Source organism: Lepidochelys kempii, chromosome 1 (genome assembly GCF_965140285.1).
Source record: "Lepidochelys kempii isolate rLepKem1 chromosome 1, rLepKem1.hap1, whole genome shotgun sequence".
Taxonomy (NCBI): Eukaryota; Metazoa; Chordata; order Testudines; family Cheloniidae; genus Lepidochelys; species Lepidochelys kempii.
Genome location: NC_136380.1, coordinates 349,404,085 through 349,424,281, shown reverse-complemented (window position 1 = coordinate 349,424,281; position 20,197 = coordinate 349,404,085). Strand labels below are relative to the sequence as shown.

The 20,197-nt window shown below is 55.8% G+C and overlaps 1 protein-coding gene across 3 annotated transcripts in view; it reads right to left on the bottom strand.

Annotated features, from left to right (window-relative positions):
- IRF5 (interferon regulatory factor 5) overlaps window positions 1-18,998 on the bottom strand; it is a 38,633-nt gene extending 19,635 nt beyond the window's left edge. The window contains exons 1-3 of one of the 3 annotated variants that reach the window (XM_073328967.2): window positions 17,254-18,998; window positions 15,576-17,116; window positions 9,891-10,026 (exon numbers count right to left, since the gene is read on the bottom strand). The gene's annotated coding sequence lies outside the window, so the exon portion shown is untranslated. Of the gene's footprint in view, window positions 1-9,890; window positions 10,027-13,553; window positions 13,726-15,575 lie in introns of those variants that run through there. The other 2 variants (XM_078851202.1, XM_073328966.2) reach the window with 2 other exon arrangements.
- Between the last annotated feature and the right edge of the window lie 1,199 nt (window positions 18,999-20,197).

Here is a 20,197-nt window from a genome sequence, read left to right as displayed (position 1 = left end):
AGGAGAGTTCTCTCGCTTCCATTCTCGGGAGAGCTAAGCATGCGGTAGTGATTTAGAGACTTAAAAAAACCAAACAGTTACGTGCCATTCACACCACACATGCCAGTGGCGGATTACCCCACGGGCCAACAGGGCCCATGCGCAAGGGCCCCAGCCAATTTGGGGGCCCCGGAAAAATCTTCCCTCGCCATGACTCCAGGATTGGAGGAGCTCTTGCTCTCTGCAGCGGGGGGAGAGAGGCATGGACAGGAGTGAGCGGGGGGCAGGGCTGTGGGGAAAGGGGTGGAATGGAGGCAGGCCATGGGCAAGGGGATGGAACAGGGTGGGGCCATGGGCGGGGCTTCAGGCAGAAGGGGCAGGGCCGCAGGTGGACAGGGTGGGGCAGGGTCATGGTTCCAGCACCAGGGCCCCACCCTTGCTCCAGCCCAGGGCCTCAGGAGACCTTAATCCACCTCTGTCTCACACACACACACGCCACACTCACCAGGAATCCCCAAAGCAGAAAGGGAGCTGATGATGAACAGGGAAAAGCTCTGCCTCAGAGTGTGGAACAAAGGACAGAAACCGGCCCCAAACACCTGGCCAGCGTGGGCCTGCTGCTGAGTGCACGAAACGGGATTGTTTCTTGGGCACCATGTCCATCTTCCTGCCTGTACGCTTGGTGTCACCCATCTGCTGTAGCCCACCTTCGACGCTCTCTGGGGCAAGGACCGTACTGTGTGTTCCTTTATCTGTGTGTACAGCACCTGGCACACTAGGACCCTTGGTGGGCGCCTTTCAGTGCTACTGGAATACAAAGAGCTGCCATCTCCTGGATGGAAGCAGGCTTGCTTGACTGTGTGCCATAGGCCCTGTACTGGTGATGAGTGCATATCACTAGCCCCACTGTACAGAGGAGGAAGCTGAGGCATGGAGACAGGCTATAAGGGAGGTACTGGATAGACAGTGGTAGAAGCCATGCTTAGCTACTCTCAGCCAGAGCTGATTTCAGCTAGGAGTCACTCTTTGCAGAGCTCTCTTCACCCCTCAGATGTCAGGCAAGGGAACTGGGGTAATCGATGCCAGCAGCTGAGCAAGGGGGAGTAGGAATTGGGGTCAGCTCTGTGCAAACACTGCTGTGGTCCAGTTTGTCTGGCATCCTGTACCTAACAGTGGCTGGTGCTAGTTGCTCCAGAGGATATCAGAATGCCTCCTCATCTCCCACAACCATGCATTTCCCACGAAACCTCTTCCTGACCCCAGCTGCCGATCAGTTTATGCCCTGATGCATGAGGATGAAGAGCCAATAAACAGATTCTAGGCTTGCAGCAGAAACTGATGTACCAAGATTTAAGGGCATGTGCAGAGGGAAAAAACAGGAGCCTTCCCCTTATCCAGTTCCCGCATCTGTCTTTCAGCTCCCAGAGCCAGAGGGAACAGCACTTCACTGCTCTTTAAACAGCCTTCTTCCACATTATTCATGCCCTCCCGGGACTTCACAGTACAGCTACTTGAAAGCAGAACTTTGCTACCAACATTTTGCTACCCTGCACCGCATGACCAGCATGGGGGACGACAGGGGACTTTCCAGGCTTGTGGGGATTCTAGAAATAATTTAAGTTGCACTCTTAAAAAACAGGTATCTTTGGAAAGACTTAAAAAATACTTAATTGGCCGAATATTTGTAGTAACTGGCACCAACCCACCAGTAACAGGCAGGGCAGGATACTGGCTGAGCTAAGCAATTAGGAACAGAAAAGGTCACCAAGTCCCACCCCTCCCACTAGGGAAGGGTTAGACGGGAACATTGAGAGACAACAGAACTTTGCATGGTTGCCGTTGCTTTAAAAAACTATCTGGTCACGCTCCGGGCTCCACAACCAACCAGCAGGGGGTGCAGCATTCTGCTAGCCACGCCCGCACCAGGGTACTTACACGAACATAGAAGTAACAGCCGCAAAGTTACGAAGAGCACGCTCTGGAGGAGAGGTGTGCGGATCCAGGTGTAGCTGGCTACTAGACACGGCGCCAAGAGACAGTGCTCGGGAACGTGCGGTGCAGTGCTTGGGTTTTGCAGGACCAATAAAATTTGCCGTGCTCTGCAAACAGCTTCTGGCCGTGGGCTGGCCACCACACATGGTGCTGGGGCAGCGGAAACCAGCCTTGGCCCACATGGAAGGGGCTAGGAATGGTTGGTAAGAGAGGCTTGTGAGCAGCTGCTAAGAGAAGGAGGTAAAGAACGCTGGAGAGTGCAAAATACAACATACAACAACAAAATCCTGGCCAGCCGGGGACATAGGCTGCACCCTGTGTGCATCTGGAACGTCACAGCACCACGGGGATAGCACCCTGATCTTACTGGGGATAGCTCAGTGGTTTGAGCATTGGCCTGCTAAACCCAGGATTGTGAGTTCAATCCTTGAGGGGGCCATTTAGGGATCTGGGGCAAAAATAAGGACAGTACTTGGTCCCCCTGTGAAGGCAGGGGATTGGACTCAACTCTATGACCTTTCAAGGTCCCTTCCAGTTCTATGAGATCGGTGTATCTCCATATTATCTATTATTACTGCTCCACAACACCCCTATCTCTTCAGCCAAAGGAGACCCTCCACTCGCCATTAGCTTTGCAAGGCCTAGGACACATGCACAAGCAGTTCTGATTCCATCCAGCAGGGGGCAGTGGCGCGTGCGCACACACACTAACAAACCCAGTTACAGTGCAAACTCACATCCAAGGGCTTTGCTGCTCAGAGCTGCGTGGCGGGCAGCTGGCCTCCTGGGCATCCCTTCGCGTCGGACGGCTTGCCAAGGGCAGCCCTGCCTGGTGGGTCAGACGCCTGCCCTGGGAGTTCTTGCCACATGGCAGGGAAGGGAAGTGGAGGTTTCAGATCGGTGCTTAGTCACAGCCAGAAAGGAAATGACACACAATAGGTGAGGAAACATCCCCTCTTTGCAAGCAGAACCTTTCCTAACTCCAACGCAGGCCACGCGTGCTCACAGAACGCTCTCCAGCGCCCTGACAAGGGGCCCATCGCCACCGGCAGCCCCGCCGGAACAGCCAACGCAGAGCACAGCCAACAGCCCGAAGCAGGGGGTGTGTAACCATGGACAGCTGCCAAATGCAGGAGGAAAATCAGCCCCTTTCCCAATATTCCAGCTGTGACACTCTGCCCCGGCACAGCCCAGAATGCAACACGCTCCCTCTAGACACGGTCACCAAATCTGGGGGCAAACCTGTATTTGCTACCCTTGGCTCAGTCAATGCCAGGACCCCTTCTGACCCACTGCAAAACAGAGCTTGGCTTCTCTCTCTCACCAACCAGCTTCCTGTGCTCACCGGCCTCCTTTCGGTATCTTTTCAAGCTCTGAGCCTTCCCTGTTATGCATCAGTCGCGAGACCCCCATCAGGGAGCCTCCCTGCACCCTGGAAAGACCAAGGGGCTGGACGCAGGAGATCTTGTCTCTCATCATGGAGACAGTCACACCCCTCAAGGAGCAACCCTTTAGAGGAGATCTCTTTCTCCTAAGTGCACCTATGATCTTGTACTCTAGGCCATAAATGTCACCTACCTATGTTTCCACATAGCCAGACCTCATCCTTATGGTCCACTTTCCTGTCTCCTCTCTCTCTCTCCTTTTTTTCTACTCTTCTGCTCCTTTCTCGCTTCTTCCTATATCTTTCTGGCCAGTCAGGTAATTGCATAACTGACCCCCGCCCCCCACATCCACACCGCCCGAAGAAACACAGAATCACTTGTGGGCAGCTGCAACTGCCTTGTCCACCGGGTTTCTGCCCAGAATCGCCTGCTTTCACACACCGCACTTCTGATCCTCCCAGGAGAGCAGGCAGAGGGAAGCTCTGGTTTGCTGGCAGCTGGTTATTGTTACTGTACCAGGACCCGGACATTCTTGGAAAGCCAGGTAACCAAAAACCATCAAGGCAAATAAATTACATTGAGAAAACAGATTCAAGTTTCCAGTTCTTCCACGCTCTCCGCGCACAGTTCTGCTGGTGCCCCTCAATCCCGACCCGCAGCCCGCTGCTCTCCAAGCCCTGGGCTCCCCCCTCCCCAAGATCTGCCAGTGCCCCTCACTCCTGATCCGCAGCCCCCCGCTATCCCAGCTCTGGGCTCCCCCCACTCCCCACTGCTTTGCCTGTGCCCCTCAATCCCGACCCGCAGCCCCTGCTATGCCAGCTCTGGGCGCCCCACACATTGCTCTGCCAACAACTCGGTCCCAACTTGTAACCTCAGTTCCAGCCCTGAAACTCTGGGGATAAGCTACCAGTACCCCTGAACTGCGGGTTTTCCTTTGTGGGAGGGTTCAGTATAAATGGGGCCAGGAATGATCCTCAAGCCCTTTCCCCTCGTGACCTGGGATCTGCTCTGCATGGTGCTGCTCAGTGAGCAGTTGGGTTTCCTGGTTGAAGCAGAGTGTTAACCCCAAGCCCTCAGAGAGATTTCTGACTGTCATTGGGAGCCAGCCAAAGTTTGCTCAGCGCTTTGGAAATGTAAAGTGCTCGGTGAGTGCCGGGTAAGATTACTGCCGAGATTAACAAGAATTGACCTAGACAGTAAATATTGGCAGAGCCACAGGCAGCCAATAGCATCACGCCCAGAGTTTCCGCACTCACAGGTTTGAATCTCGGCACGTTAGACTTGGCCCCTCAGCCTTCCCAGGGAACAGAGTCAGTGCACAGACGCTATTGAGACCATGGGTCAGGAGCTGGAGTCAGGCTCCAGCAACCTACAGGAGTGCAGCTGACCTGGAGTCGGCTGCCTGACTGGTGGGAACCGTGCCCCGCAGCAGCAGTTTGGGGGCTGCTCAGAGCATTCGCCCATGGCTGCGATAGGACCTGTTCCTCCGGGTTGCCAGTCCCCTCCTCCCTTGCCTTGCCTCACTGCAGGCGAGGGTAACCTGCTCTGAGTCTCTGCTCCGATGTCTGCCTCCGGCTCCAGTCCCAGTCACCAACTCCTGCTCTAACCCCTGGGCATGACCACCATGTCCTGGTCTCCGACACCATGGCAGGTTTTGTAAGAGCGAGGAGTTACTCCAGTGGCCCTGGAATCCTGCCAACGGGGCTCAGGCCAGGCTGACTCAGTAGGGCAGGATCCGCTTGCTGACTCCATCCTCCCTGGCTGGAATCGGGTGCAGCTGCAAGATTAACTGCCCAGGCAGCACCTGGAGGAGCAGCCAGGGAGCAGGGACTGATCAGACAGGCAGCTCAGCTGGGCAGGAACAGGAGGGGCCTGTATAAAGCCCAGGCACTGTAGGAAGGAGCAACAGGTTCTTGCAGGAAAGCAGGCCACAGCTGCAGATACGGGGTCCCCAGGCTGGCACCCGGAGCAGTGGGTGGGCCTGGGTTCCCCTGCTGGCCGCTGGGGAAGTGGCACAGGCTGGGCAGTGAGCACGAAGATTGCCAGAGTCCATGTGTCAAGAGAGACTTTGGTACCCCCGGAAGGGGAAGCGCGCAGTGACCTGGCCGGAGGGGCCAAGGCACGAAGAGGGACCACAGAGGGTTGAGGTGCAGAGGGCAGGAGGGATGCTGCCAGAGGCGGGCGCAATGCCTGGCCAAAGCTAATCCCCAGAGCAACCAGGAGGCAGCGAGTGGACCCAGTGACAAGGGGGCACATTTGGAGGCCAGCTGAAGGTGCGCATGCTCCAAGCATGGCCTGGGGGAATGGCTCTAGTCACCGGGCCATACAGACACAGACCGCTCTTTCTCGAGGGGCAGGACATCCTGCTGATCACGGAAACCTGACGGCAGCGTCCCCACCGGCACACGCTCAGCGTCCCATCAAACGCACTGGCAAGTCCTGCGGCCGAGCCCATGGACATCACTCTGCAGCCATTCTTCTTAGGCCACGTCTCCAACACAAAAGTGCATCAACCTCACGTATGTCGGCACGCAGCCCCAGAGGTTATTCCATCGCTTGTGCGGGTCCCCACACGGCTCCTTGTGGCGGGGTGCGCGCCCCCACCCGGAGCGCAGTTCTGAGTTTACTGTCAGCGTGGGGCATCGGGGGACGGCCCCTGAAAGCCAGTAACGGTCAAGGTAAGCAGCATAGGGTCTACACTGACATGGGGAAAAAATATTCCTCCGAGCCAGCCAGCAAGCAGAGATTTGCATATTGCTATCTGATTGGCTGAGAGGTGGCCAATACTTTTGCTCTGGATGAGCTGCAGGTTCCCGAGTTTGATGGCTCTTCCCCCGCCTATCTGAAGTCCTGCTCTCTCCCTGCCTTTCTTCCCCCTGGGCAATTTAAGCCTCTGCTTGTTTCATCACATCTAGGTCTCAGAACCCGGCCAGTGACATCACATAGGTTGCTACAGCAGCAACCACGGATGTGACGGGCGGACGGGTGAAGCAACTGGCGTGTGAGTAAAGAGCCGGGAGCCCCACATTTGCAAGCTGGGTCTTTCTCTGAGAGGCCAAGCCCCGCGGGAAACAAAATCCCAAGCTCTCCCTGGAGATCTGTCTCATTGCAGAAACCGGGTAAGGAAACAAAACCATCGCTCCAAAAGTGAATTGGTTCCATCTACAAGGTGCATGGTGGAGAAACGCCAGCCCGCTTACCTGTACACCATCACTCCTACCCCATCTGGGTCTCCGGCAAGCAGGGCTCAGGTACCAGACCTGCTGCTGCTCCAGTCCTGGGGCTCCCCCACCACAGATGTGCTGATGCCTTGGGCCTCCTCTGGCCACGCCCCTCAATCCAGACCCTTGTTCCTGCAGGCCTGAGCCCCCAGCCACCCTCTGCCAATGCACCTGAACCCAACTGGGCCCACAGACATCTGTGGCTGCCCAATTCCTCTTGACAGGGACCTCCGGCGACCTCCCTTCATTCAGAACGTCTCCCTTTGCACGTGGAAGGCCTTGATTTTCCGTTCTGAGCACCTGCCCACCTCCTACATTTGACAACAGGCAAATTAAGAACAAAGAAAGCAAGAGCCACAGAATATGTCAGCAAAGTGACTCAACCCCCAGCTCGCCCCATGTCCACACACAGACATGCAGCAGGCTGGGGGGCAGGGGAAGGGGAGGGTCCTGAGCTTTCCAGGAGGCTGTTTCCCTCCCAACTGCATCACCTGAGTGGGATTTGAACCCCGGCCTTCAGAAATGGTGCATAAAAGACAAACAATAAGACCCAGTCCCCGCCTCCAAGATCCTACGCAGCAGAGCCACCGTCACGCCATCCCCGGGCGATGCTCTGGAACTGCTCCCTACAAAGCCAGGCAGGACTCTGGGGGAGTCTCCTCTCCGGGAGCAGACTGTCTGCAGGACACACAGCTCCCCCGGCTTCCACCTTCCTGGGTCTGACCTCAGAGCATTCAGCCTCCTCTGCCCCTCCATGCGCTTCCCACAGCTAGTCTGCCCTGGTGGGGCTCCTGGGGAAGCCAGTGGGCCCTGCACCCCAGTTCCGCAGTCAGACGTGACTCTCAGCCAGTCAGTAAAACAGAAGGTTTATTAGACGACAGGAACACTGTCTAAAACAGAGCTTGTAGGTACAGAGAACAGGACCCTCAGTCAGGTCCATCTTGGGGGGCAGGGAGGCCAGAGCACCATCTGGGCCTCCCTCCATTTCCCCAGCCAGCTCCCAACTGAAACTCTCCTGCCCCTCCTCTGGCCTCTGTTTGTCTCTTTCCCAGGCCAGGAGACCACCTGGTCTCTTTGTTCTCCAACCCCTTCAGTTGGCACCTTTGCAGAGGAGAGGCCCAGGCCGTCAGTGGCCAGGAGATAGGGTGTCGGCCATTCTCTGTGCAGACACCATCACACTGGCCCTCTAGGGCTCTGCAACAATCACACCCTCTTATCCCACCACCTAGATACTTAAGAAATACCTGGGGGAAACTGAGGCACCCATACAGTATTCAGAGAAAACATTAAGAACATTCCCACTTCATCACAGCCATGCAGTGCAAGTGCACGGGCCCCTGGTAAGAGCGTGGAGAAGAACCCAGGGATGACTGGCGAAGGAAGAAGGTTTGAGGGAGGGACACCAGGAAAGAGGAAAGCAAGTGAGTGGAAAAGAGGGGAGAGATACAGCAGAGACAGGGCTCTGTAGGGCCTTGGCCAGAGCTCAGATGTGCTGAGATGGAAGGCTAAGCTTGCAAAGGCTTTCTGCCATCCAGCCCCAGGCTGATCCCCAGGTGATATCAGGAATGGCAATACCATGTAATGGGGCAGATGAGACATCTCATAGGGACTTCAACTCTGAAGTCGCAGGCACTGGCCCTTGCTAGAGACACGATATTCAGCTCTACGGACCCATGTTCTGATCTAGGCTGGCAAACTGTATGTTCCTGAGAATAGGACTAAGGAAAAAAAATAGACAAGAGAGAATCTCCCTGCAACGCCGATTCAGAGAGCCTGTCCTCCCATGCAAACCAGCTCACTCTCTACCGCCATTCTGTTGGACAAGGCATCAGGCAAAAATTCCCTTTGAGGCTCTATTCACAAAGGTGGGAGGTGATTTCTCAACCTCCCAGCTGGCCAGCATCCCTGTTACCGTATGAAATTCATACAGTCATCCTGTTCGTGCTGACAAAGATTAATGCTGCTGGAATTTATTGGAAGCCCCTTTGATTCTTTCTGTAAACGAACATCTCATGCACATCTTCATGATCGCTCTCAGTTTAAACCACACCCGCTACTTCATTTAGGTCTAGCCAGTAACCTCAAACGGAACATCAAATTTAACACGCCTTGGCTAGTTTAAGAGATCATAGAATCATAGGAGTGGAAGAGACCTCGAGAGGTCATCTAGTCCAGTCCCCCACGCTCATGGCAGGAGTGGGTATTATCTACTATTTGTCTTTTTCCAAAACTAAATGATCCCAATCTTTTCAGGCTCTTCCCCGTGTGGAAACCCATGGAAATGAGCCCCAGATCATTTTAATCACGTTGCTCGGAGGTGGCTGCGCGGGGACCATTTAATGTGAGGAAAGGGCAGACTGGCTGAAACCGCAGTAAGCAGAACCCAGGAAAATATTTGTGTGCCTCACTCATTTTTCACAGGCAGTTTAGCCTCTCCAGGCCAGATTTTTGTTCTGTGTTTGTACATAAACTAGCACAATGTGGTCCTGCTCCCAGAGGGGGATCCCTAGGCATTCTCAAAATACAGCCATAGGAATAAAAAGAAAAGGAGGACTTGTGGCACCTTAGAGACTAACCAATTTATTTGAGCATAAGCTTTCGTGAGCTACAGCTCACTTCATTGGATGCATACAAGGCACTCCATCAGAAATGGGAATTCTCTGGAAGTTAGTTAATTTAAAAAACGCTACATTTCTTTTCAGCAAGGGAAACACCAAGCGACTGATTGACTGTAAAGAGGAACAGCGAAACTGACTCTACAGAGCCCTGTAAAATGCCACATGACAAAGCGCAAAGACAGAGATTTGCTTTTCTGCGAACGTCTCTCAGGTTTCCTAGTCTTATGTGCTACTTTTAACTATCGTAGGTCCAACATTTTCAGATAGATCCGATTTTCAAGACAACCGTGTCCCTTTACATTATTTCTTAAAGGAGGTGGAAGGCGGAGAAACCGACTTCATTAACTCCAGACTCTTGAGTTTTATCTCAATCCTTAAACCTTGATTCTGACCTGACCACAGTCTGTAGCTGGGTGACATGGTAACAGGTTCTTATTTACAACCCCTTCTCCCACCTGTTAATTAAACATGAACAATGATCTTACAAGAACAGACAGTTCCCACACAGCTCTGCTCCCGGTCTGAGCCGCAATTAACCATTCATAACCACATTGTTCTAGTCGGTAACAGTGCTGCAGACACCAGGTCGAGATAAAAAATACAACATCCACTACACCACTATCAATTCCTGCCTGGATGTTTCCCACTAGCGGACACCTTCATAAAGTTAATGTGCAAAAGACAAGCGGACTTACCTAAGGTAGTTCACAGAATGGAAAGAGAGAAGAGGCGGCCCAAGACTTCTTGGAAGCCCATGGAGGTCTGGCTTTGAATTCGATGTTAGAGAGGGGAATTTGAAATTCGGGTTGGGGTTTTTTCTAACTTCAGTATCTGAAATAAAAATGAGAGAGACACTTCCTCAAATCATCAGAAATAGACATGGGTTTTCAGCTACCAAGCGTGAAAACTCCATAACTTTGGGAGGAGGAGTATAAACAGCCTAGCCATGTCCGTAACAACCCCCTTCATTTCCCCTCTTATTTGTACCGCAAGTAACCCCCGGAGACCTCAATCAGGGCCCCACCGTGGTAGGTGCTGGACAGACCACATGTCTTGCCTTGTCTTGGAAATCTTGCAGTACCAGAAGCTCAGTTAAAAGGAAGGAATTCATATGCAAGCAACCAAACCCCAGGCAGGCAAGAGTGACACCCAGCTTAGGTTGCAGTACTTAAGTCTCTCACTTTCCCATAGGTCTGTGCCTGTGACTCAACAGTATCTAAATACCTAGGTAGAGAGAGGGAACTCGGATTAGCTGTTTTGCAGATGACTTCAGACCTTTGTAATAAAAACACATGTACATTTCAGAACCCCGGGAGACAATCCCAGCTCCCAAAGAATCTATAGTGTAATCTCTGGGAGCAATGAAACCTTAACAGCAGCTGTCAATTAATACTGGCTCTCCTAGGCAATATTATCCGAGGGAGAATTGTCCAGGAGAGCCTTGTAGGATTGGTCCCTAAAGTTTTGCAGGACTATATACGCTATCCTGGGCAATTATATTATGGTCACATTTTTCAGAGTTGGGTGTCTATATTTAGACAACTAAATCCACACTTAAGCAATTAAATAAGTGTCCTTATTCTGTGTCTGGCTAGAAGCACCCAAGTTTGAACACTTACATCCACACACAGGTCCCTGTTTAGTGTGTGACTCAGGTCCTCCTGCCCCTTTCTGCTGCAACAGCCTGGCTTCCCCCACCCTCCAGCTGCTATTCTGGGCTAGGTTTTTGAAAGGAACAGGGAAGCATGCTGTTAAAATGACAAATTCAGCATTCTGAACCAGCTTCTACTGTGCCACCCTGCCTGGGTCATTGTGTTTGTCATTACAGCCTTGCTTAAGGAGGGGAACTCCCCTTTCACCTCCTAGCACCTGTATTCAAGGGATGAGTTTATTATTACAAGGAGAACTGGGCTCTGGGAGGGATGACCAGTTAACCCTGCTGCAACTCGTCCAGAAGCATGGTGAGCCATCTAGGCTGGTATGCTGCTGCCTTTGGCAATGGCCAGGGCCTGTTGCTTTGGAGAAAGGTAAACACCACCACCACCATCTCTGTGAAGCTGCCATTGATAGGAAAAAAACTATCCTGAAGTTCTAGAGACGACAGGTGGGCAGGCCTATGACATTCAATCCAGCCACCGTCAGCCAGTGCAGGATTGGGTGGGGGTTATACGATCAACGACTGTGCTTTTGTTGAGTTTCCCCCATATTCATCCTAATTGTCTCTTTTTTAAAGGGAGGCTCGCGAACTAAAGGTCACATTTGCATTGGTTTTTGTTTTTGTTTTTTTTTAAGAAATCTCATCTCCTTGTTCCTAACAAACCCCTCAACTGTTGGCACTGAGAGAATTTTTAAAAGTTGTTATTCGTTTCCAATTTGTTCGCCTTGGCCCAGCAAATCCCACTCGTCTGTTTCCTGTTTGTTAGAATTCAGTGCCACAAGCTGCCTCTCTCGGGCTGTGGCGGTTGAATACAATCCTGGCAGGGGAAGGTTAAAAGCCACATTGTGTGATGGGTTTTCCTAATTTTGTCTTCATTGTAGCATTGAAAACTCCTTTGACAAACTGTCAGTAAAACCTACACTGTCTGCCAGGGTCTTTATTAATTTAATCCTGCTTCTCCTAGGTATTTGCCAGCGGATTGCCCACTACCTATGTGTCACTGAGCCGAGAAAAATAGCTTAACATGGGGAAAAAATGTTCCTCTGTGGGGAATTGGGGAAGGTGGGAACATGGCACACAGAGGAATAGGCACAAGGGGGAATAACCCAATTAAAGCTCTTGCATTGATTGTGAGAAGTAAACCCTCTAACAGCGCGGTCTCCTGCTACTCTCCCCACTCCCTCTCTTCATCTAGCATGGGACCCTTCTGGGCCCATCTCCACGGCAGGTCCTGCTCTCCGGAGCAGCCTGCTAGGTCTGTGCCGCACGCCAATGGCAGCAGGAAACTTTTGGTCTTTATTCCCCACCTGCTGTTTTGGGGAAGGGGGGGGCTTCCTTTAATTTGTACACAAGGGGTTTGTGTGTAGACACAACTCTGGAGAGACAGAGAGAGAGAACGAGAGCACAACCCTGGGGGGGGGGGGGAGTGTACACACACACAACTCTGCAGGGAGAGAGAGAGAGAGCGTGTGTGTATACACATGCAACCCTGCACGGAGAGAGTGTATGTACACACACACACACAACTCTGCAGGGAGAGAGCACGTGTGCGCGCTTGTGTGCCCACACACGACTCAGGAGAGCAGAGTGCATTATCTCAGTGAGGAAGAAGCAGGACAGTGAGGAGAAGTGAGCCCATCTGGGAGGTTTGTGTTTCCAGCACTCAGAGATAAACCCGCTTGTGCCGCACCTCACTTGGATCAGCTTGAAAAAACAATATCGGCTGGATCAAGAGCTCTGCGCTAATGACACCAGGGGGTGGGGGCAGAGCAGCTCCCGGGGGCAGGGGGCTGCCTCAGCTCCCACCAGCCCCTCAGCTGGGGACCCACCAGCTTTCAGTTTCTCTCTCTCCCACGGGGTTGGGGTCCCGGTCCAGGAAACTTTTCACCCCAATAAATAGAGGCGCCATTCCCCGGGGCACTTGTGCCAGCCCCCCACCTGTCCGCGCTGAGCCTGGACACACGAGGAGCTGGCATAGGGAGGGGCTGGCCCTGGGCAGGGGCTGGCACAGGACAGGCATAGGGCTGTAGGGCTGGCACAGGACAGGCATAGTGCTCTAGGGCTGGCACAGGACAGGCATAGGGCTGTAGGGCTGGCACAGGACAGGCATAGGGCTGTAGGGCTGGCACAGGACAGGCATAGGGCTGTAGGGCTGGCACAGGACAGGCATAGGGCTGTAGGGCTGGCACAGGACAGGCATAGGGCTGTAGGGCTGGCACAGGACAGGCATAGGGCTGTAGGGCTGGCACAGGACAGGCATAGGGCTCTAGGGCTGGCACAGGACAGGCATAGGGCTCTAGGGCTGGCACAGGACAGGCATAGGGCTCTAGGGCTGGCACAGGACAGGCATAGTGCTCTAGGGCTGGCACAGGACAGGCATAGGGCTGTAGGGCTGGCACAGAACAGGCATAGGGCTGTAGGGCTGGCACAGGACAAGCATAGTGCTGTAGGGCTGGCACAGGACAGGCATAGGGCTCTAGGGCTGGCACAGGACAGGCATAGGGCTGTAGGGCTGGCACAGGACAGGCATAGGGCTCTAGGGCTGGCACAGGACAGGCATAGGGCTCTAGGGCTGGCACAGGACAGGGACTCAGGGGCTCCCCCAGCAAGGGAGGGGCGCTGGGGCACTCGGGGGTGGGAGTCACGGGGCCCCGGGGGGTGGGGGGGTTCGGAGCCCGGGGAGGAGGGGACCGCGACTCACCCTGCGCCGGGAGGCTCCTGGACCCTCCTGCCGGGCTGCTCCCCTCGCTGCCCGGGGGCCGCTGTCAGCCGGGCCGGGCTCCTGACTTCGGCAGCAGCCGCCCAGCACTTCCGCATGGCGGGGCCGCCGCCCCCGCCGCTCAGCCGCACCCCCTGCCGGGACGTCCCAGGGGCCAGCCCCGCCTCGCCGCCCGGGAGCCCCGCACCCGCCCAGGGGGAGCCCCTCACCCGCCTGGGGAGCCGCTCACCCGCCCAGGGCCAGCCCCTCACCAGCCTGGGGAGCCGCTCACCCGGGCCAGCCCCTCACCAGCCTGGGGAGCCCCGCACCCGCCTGGGGAGCCCCGCACCCGCCTGGGGAGCCCCGCACCCGGGCCAGCCCCTCACCCGCCTGGGGAGCCCCGCACCCGGCCCAGCCCCTCACCCGCCTGGGGAGCCCCTCACCCGCCTGGGGAGCCCCTCACCCGGCCCAGCCCCTCACCCGCCTGGGGAGCCCCTCACCCGCCTGGGGAGCCGCTCACCCGGCCCAGCCCCTCACCCGCCCAGGGCCAGCCCCTCACCCGCCTGGGGAGCCGCTCACCCGGGCCAGCCCCTCACCCGCCTGGGGAGCCCCGCACCCGCCTGGGGAGCCCCGCACCCGGGCCAGCCCCTCACCCGCCTGGGGAGCCCCGCACCCGCCTGGGGAGCCCCGCACCCGCCCAGGGCCAGCCCCTCACCTGCCTGGGGAGCCGCTCACCCGGGCCAGCCCCTCACCCGCCTGGGGAGCCCCTCACCCGCCTGGGGAGCCCCTCACCCGCCTGGGGAGCCGCTCACCCGGCCCAGCCCCTCACCCGCCTGGGGAGCCCCTCACCCGCCCAGGGCCAGCCCCGCCTCGCCGCCCGGGAGCCCCGCACCCGCCCAGGGCCAGCCCCTCACCCGCCTGGGGAGCCCCTCACCCGGGCCAGCCCCTCACCTGCCTGGGGAGCCGCTCACCCGGGCCAGCCCCTCACCTGCCTGGGGAGCCCCTCACCCGCCTGGGGAGCCCCTCACCCGCCTGGGGAGCCCCTCACCCGGCCCAGCCCCTCACCCGCCTGGGGAGCCGCTCACCCGGGCCAGCCCCTCACCTGCCTGGGGAGCCGCTCACCCGGGCCAGCCCCTCACCCGCCTGGGGAGCCGCTCACCCGGGCCAGCCCCTCACCCGCCTGGGGAGCCGCTCACCCGGGCCAGCCCCTCACCCGCCTGGGGAGCCGCTCACCCGGGCCAGCCCCTCACCCGCCTGGGGAGCCGCTCACCTGGGCCAGCCCCTCACCCGCCTGGGGAGCCCCTCACCCGCCTGGGGAGCCCCTCACCCGCCTGGGGAGCCGCTCACCCGGGCCAGCCCCTCACCCGCCTGGGGAGCCGCTCACCCGGGCCAGCCCCTCACCCGCCTGGGGAGCCGCTCACCCGGGCCAGCCCCTCACCCGCCTGGGGAGCCGCTCACCCGGGCCAGCCCCTCACCCGCCTGGGGAGCCGCTCACCCGGGCCAGCCCCTCACCCGCCTGGGGAGCCGCTCACCCGGGCCAGCCCCTCACCCGCCTGGGGAGCCGCTCACCCGGGCCAGCCCCTCACCCGCCTGGGGAGCCGCTCACCCGGGCCAGCCCCTCACCCGCCTGGGGAGCCGCTCACCCGGGCCAGCCCCTCACCCGCCTGGGGAGCCGCTCACCCGGGCCAGCCCCTCACCCGCCTGGGGAGCCGCTCACCCGGGCCAGCCCCTCACCCGCCTGGGGAGCCGCTCACCCGGGCCAGCCCCTCACCCGCCTGGGGAGCCGCTCACCTGGGCCAGCCCCTCACCTGCCTGGGGAGCCGCTCACCTGGGCCAGCCCCTCACCAGCCTGGGGAGCCGCTCACCTGGGCCAGCCCCTCACCTGCCTGGGGAGCCGCTCACCCGGGCCAGCCCCTCTCCCTAGGTATCCTGCCCTGTGCCACCTGTTGATCTAGCCAGAGATCTGTGCCAGCCCCTCACCTCCCCAGTACGGTTGAGTTGGACTGACTGAGACATGAGTTTCACCTGGATGGGGGAGCTATTCCCCCGCACGGGCAGCCCATCCACTCCAGCCCTTCATTCACGATGAAGCTTCTCTTGTCAAACTCAGTGTGTGCCTGGGAACCCTTGCCAGCCCTCCTCTTCCGTGGAGAAAATGGCTTCCCTTGGCCAGCTGTTGACTGGCCTCTTCTAGGTACCTTCATCCAAGCTCTGTCCCAAGTGGAAACCTTGGTGTGGCTCATTGGCATCACACTCTTGTTAGTAAACCCAGCAAGCCAAGGTGGGCTCAGGTGAGTCTCTCACACTGGGATAACACTTCTTCAGGGGAGATTTGTATAGTATTTGAAACTAGCTTTTGATGAAGTGCAGAAGCTGCCTACAAGGAGGAGAAGCCAGCCCTATGTGGCCAGCCCGCTACGTGGGGACCAAATGCCCTGAGGCTTACCAATTGGTCCAGGGGCCACCGTTTAAGAACAGCTGTGTTGCAGCATAGCACAATGGGTGCTCCAGAGAGATGCTCTGCTTCGGAGAATTTAGGCTGAGGTCCCGTCTTCCAGCTGGTGTCCATCTCACAAGCAGCTGTCCAAGATGTTGTGACACTTTTTAGAAAGAGGAAGGAGCAATACCATTGGTGGTATTTTTAAGCACTGGGTGTAAGCTGTTGTTGAGCACATCATAGTTACTCCAGGCCCAGTAGAAGCCTGAAGTGTTTTCAAGAGAACCCAGTGCGTGCTGTGTCCCACCCACGCAGCAGTCACCTGGTGAAGTGAAATTAACCCGATTAAACTCTTTTTAATCCTGATGTCAAAACTTAACCGCAAAATGAGATTTCCATGCCTGCCATCCTACACAAAGGGGAATGGAGTGATATCCCTCTCTGCTGGCCATTCAGTACGTGGCAGGGATCTGGGGCTCAGAAGAGAATGGAACTGAAACAATTTATTTGTTCCATTACATCTTCTTTCCAAACCTTCCTTTCGAGACAAGACTTCCCTTGGAACATATTCCTTTAAAAGCAACAAGCTGGAACTCCGTTCTAACGAAGCAGAATTCTGATTTGCACAGCTTAAAATATTCCAGCCTCTCACCAAAGAGTTTTTGGTAGGAAATGATAGGTTTTCTTAGCTAAAGCAGTTTTTGCAACTGCTAACCAGGAGCCTCCAGACACTCAGATTCTATGAAATCACAGCTTCAGATTCCAGCAGGGTTCCCCTAGCTCTTCATCCTTCCAACCAAGGTCAATAAACTGATGAGCTCCCTGCAGTTTACTGCATGAAGGTCTTTTAGATGAGACCTTGAGTGCCAATATTCTGTTTGTTCTATGTATGTATTAAGGATTCCATGGCACTTTTCATAAGTAGGGTTTTTGCTCTGAAGTCCTTGGTCCAAAATTCTCTCTGTTGATCCATGTCCCAGATTCCTGACTCACAGCAGGGTGGCTGTATTTCAGAGCAAGATATTCCCAGCTATTCCTGCTGGTATTGTAGCAGCAGCCACGATAGTTAGGTTGCACAGTGTTTCCACACACCAAACAGCTGTTGCCAGTCACTTCTAAATATCTGAAACTGAAAAGTTCCACAGAAATGTAAAATATTCATTTACTTGATTTGATCAGCTTCACGTGCATTGTTGAGGCTGACCAGGAATGTTATTTAATTTGGATAAAAGGTTGGGATTTAGCCCAGGGGATCTCTGACAGTACCTGAGCTGTTCCACAGTACTGTGTCAATGAATTTAGTCATCAGACCCGTTCCAGCTGCAGAGATAGACACATGAAGAAAACCTCCCACACAAGCTGCAAGTCTCCAGTTTCCCCATAAAGATGTCAGAAATACTAGACTGACAATCACAGACTTTTATCTCCTCTTTTTCAAAGGTAATGTTGAATTTAACATAGATATTGGCTTGGTGACAGGGAATCAGGACTCCTGGTTTCTGTTCCTAGCTCTGCTCTTGACTTGCTGTGTGGGTCATTTCTCCTCAACATGCCACCTTCTCCTCATTTGTCAAATGGAGGTGATGTAAAGGAAGTTCACAGATTTTAACACCAGAAGGACCGCTATGATAATCTAATCTAACCTCTTGCATAACGTGGCCATAGAATTTCATGCTGCGATTCCTGTATCAGGGCCAATAACTTGTGGTTTAACCAGACAAAACCTCTCTCCTCTTAAAAAGATGTCAAATCCCGATTTAAAGATTCTAAAGTGTCCAGGATTTGTTTATTTTGGTTACTTAACAAATCAGTGATATTTTGGTGTGATTGCTGGCTGGGACACAAAGTGGCATGTAACTAAGTCAAGTGAGAGAAATTAAACTGGAAAATAATTACTCTTGGCAGAATTTAACTTTTTTATAATTTTGATTGATATCAATGTTTATTTTTAAGCATTTTTTTTTAGATTTTTATCCGTTTAAATTTTCAATTGTGGGATATGGGGGGGGGCGCAGACTAAGGACAATAGACACTGATATTCAAAAAGGCAAAGCTTTACAAACTGTTAAAACACAAATTGTCAAAATCATACAAATTAAATATCCTTAAATCAATAAATCACACCTGTTCACTATTCATACGCTAGTCCATTTGTAACAAGCCTCATTCAACATTCTAAACCACAGTAAGTTCTCAAGCAGCATCTTTCTTACATTGCCTGTCTGTACATTTCTATTGTTATCGCTGAAAATATTTTTGTCAGTTTGGGAGTGTACAGGGAAACTGAGCTTTACCGACATCAACCAATAAAAAAAAGAAATCCTTCCACACCTAGGAATAATGAATTTAAAGTTACAGGATACAAGTTACAAGGCCTAGATGTTTGGGGACCTCTATTTGACACAGCCATCAATCTAGGATATGAATATGTAGCCAGCCTGGTTGTTTGTGATATGATTAAGAATAGTTCACTTCATGAGGATTGCTGCTCATGTCATTCATATCCCTGTTCTGTTTTTGGTCCTGACTGTGCAGTCCTACCTCTAGTTCATGCCCTATGTCAGTGTCTGGTTATTGACACCTGGGGTATTTAGATTCTGGACTTGGGGCCTGAGCCTGCATCAGTTAATGTGGATGGTAACGTCCCTACTGACTTCAGTAGGGCAGGACCTTGATGAGTAGCTGGCGTGCAGTAGTTCCCTGGGGGAAGCTCCCCTCGTGAACATCACCAAGGGTGCCATGGCTCCAGGCATCATCACCTCACTCCAGCATTGCAGGGATGGGCTCTGCGAGGGTCAGTGCTGCTGCCACATGCTGGTGGAGCGTGCGCATCACATCCACTTCCTGTCCAGAGAGGTAACAGCCCAATACTCCCAGCAGCTAATGGAGCTGCTCCCACAGCTCGAGTGAGACAGGGCTAGGCTGAAGGAGCCAGGCTGCAGTGCCGCCATCCTGGGACATCCCTACCCCTGTCCTAGGCCCAGTACCCCCAAGTCCTCTGGCTGCACGGGTGCCCACCCCAGCCTTGCACACCCCAGGCCCTGTGGTTAGGCCCTGACCCCTCCTGACCCCGCACCCCCCCGTCCTATACCCTGCACCTGCCAGCCCTGCACATTCCCCTGCCCAGCCCAGTACACCCCAAGCCCTGTAGCTATGCCCTGCCCCTGCACCCCCCAGGCCTTCTGGCTGGGCCGTGCCCCGTCCTGGGCCCTGCCCCCTCCTAGCCCTGCGCCCCCCGGGCCCCCTGGCCGGGCCCCGCCCGGACCCTGGCCAATGCCGACCCGCGTACCCACAATGCACCTGGGCACTCGCTCAGCGCCGCGAGGGGGAGGCGGGGGATGCAGCGGGAAGGGGGACTAGGGGCCTCCCCGGCTTCCTCTGGGCCGCCAGCGAGGGCTATGAAACTGTCCCCGCCCCTTCGCTTTTCTCCGCTCCCATTGGTTCGCCTCCTGAGATCGCTCCGCCCCTTTCACCCAGCCCGGCTCAACGATTGGCCGCCGCGGGTTGGTCAGTTCTCACTGGGGGCCGCCTGGCGCGGGCGGCCGTTGGTAGCAGACGGGAGCTACGTGCGGCGGTTACCTGGCAGCCCCGCCCCCCGCCACGCGACCCCATAGACAGCCCCTCCCCCACAGCAACCGCCATAGACAGCCCCGCCCCCGGCCACTCGCGACACCGCCCCTCCCCCACAGCAACCCCCATAGACAGCCCCGCCCCCGGCCACTCGCGACACCGCCCTCCCCCACAGCGACCCCCATAGACAGCCCCTCCCCCGGCCACTCGCGACACCGCCCTCCCCCACAGCGACCGCCATAGACAGCCCCTCCCCCACAGCAACCGCCATAGACAGCCCCGCCCCCCGTCACCCGCGACACCGCCCCTCCCCCACAGCAACCCCCAGAGACAGCCCCGCCCCCAGCCAGTGGTGACACGCCCCCTCATACACGGTCCCTCCCCCATAGACAGCCCCACCCCCAGCCAGTCGCGGCACGGCACGGCACCTCCCCCTTAGGCAGGCCCACTCCCCTCTGCACCAGAAAGCCCCACCCCCGCTCCACCCCAACCAGACCCCCTCCACAGGCCGCAGTGCCCCTCAGTGCCAGAAAACCCCAGCTGCCTCCTTGCAGCCCCCCGCCCCATCCCACAGACTCCTCTGCTCCTCAGCACCAGACAGTTCCAGCCCCCCCCCCCCAAGCGCCGGACCACCCCAATC